The sequence below is a fragment of the Carya illinoinensis genome, chromosome 1, assembly GCF_018687715.1.
Source record: "Carya illinoinensis cultivar Pawnee chromosome 1, C.illinoinensisPawnee_v1, whole genome shotgun sequence".
Lineage (NCBI taxonomy): Eukaryota > Viridiplantae > Streptophyta > Magnoliopsida > Fagales > Juglandaceae > Carya > Carya illinoinensis.
In genome coordinates, this window is record NC_056752.1 from 13,088,614 (window position 1) to 13,090,054 (window position 1,441).

Sequence of the window (1,441 nt, forward strand, 5' to 3'; positions counted from 1 at the left end):
TGATTTTCTAGCAGTTTAGAAGGGAGGTAGAGGAAGCATTTAAGATTATGGGTTCACTGAAAGCCCCAGGACCTGATGGTTTTAGGGCATGCTTTTATCAATCCTTTTGGCATGTGGTGGGTGATGATGTGAGTAAGGCTACTTTGGATTTCTTGAATGGAGGTAGGTTGGATGAGTCTCTTAATCAAACTTTTATAGCCTTAATTCCTAAAGTGAATTAACCCAAGAGTGTGAATGACTTCAGGCCGATAAGTTTGTGTAATGTTTAGTACAAGATTATAGAAAAAGTACTTGCAAATAGATTGAAGAAAGTGCTGGAAGAGGTTATCTCAAAATCCCAGAGTGCATTTATTCAAGGAAAGTTGATTTCTGACAATATAATTGCTGCCTATGAGATAATTCATTCCATGAAAACAAGACAGAAAAATAGAGTGGAAAGTATAGCAGTGAAGCTTGACATATCCAAAGCTTATGATAGGGTGGAGTGGGGGCTTCTTGAGGCAGTAATGAGAAAAATTGGGTTTGGGGATAAATGGATAAGGCTGATCATGTAGTGTATTTCTTTAGTTTCTTATGCTATACTAGTGAATGGTAGGCCTGGTGAGATAGTAATACCCACACGAGGGCTAAGACAAGGAGATCCACTTTCTCCCTATCTTTTCCTTCTGTGTGCTGAGGGCCTAAGTTCTTTGCTAGAGCAGGCAAGGGAGAGAAATGAATTAAAAGGGGTTTCAGTGGCCAGAGGTGGAATGAAAGTCACCCACTTGCTCTTTACAGACGATTGCTTGATCTTCGGGAAAGCTAGTTGGAAGGAATGGAAGAAAATAAGAGGGATCCTAGAGAGGTATGAGAAAGATTCAGGCCAAAACTTAAATAAGCATAAGACCACTATACTGTTCAATCCTAATGTCAATGCAAATGTGAGAGAAGGATTGTGAAGGATTGTGGGGCTCGGGTTCAGAATAGCTATGAGAAATATCTAGGCTTACCAATTATGATTGGCAGGTCCAGATACAGCTCATTCAGTAGTATCAAAGACAGATTATGGAAGAAATTGAATAGTTGGAAGAATCAATTTTTGACCCCCTCGGGTAAGGAAATATTGTTGAAAGCTGTGATACAAGTGATCCCAACTTACTTTATGAGTGTTTTTAAGTTGCCTAAAAAGTTATGCAAGGAGATAGCTTCTCAGATGGTAAAGTTCTGGTGGCGCTTCAGGGAGAATGATAAAAGAATCCAATGGAGAAGTTGGTCAAGGATGGGGCTGTCAAAAATCGAAGGGGCTATCAAAAACCAAAGGGGGATTGGGTTTTGGGGAACTTGAAGCTTTTAATAAAGCATTGTTAGCAAAAGAATGCTAGAGAGTGATGGTGTCTCCTCAATCCATGGTTGCGATGGTATTAAAAGAGAAGTATTTCAAAAGATCAGATATAGTACATTC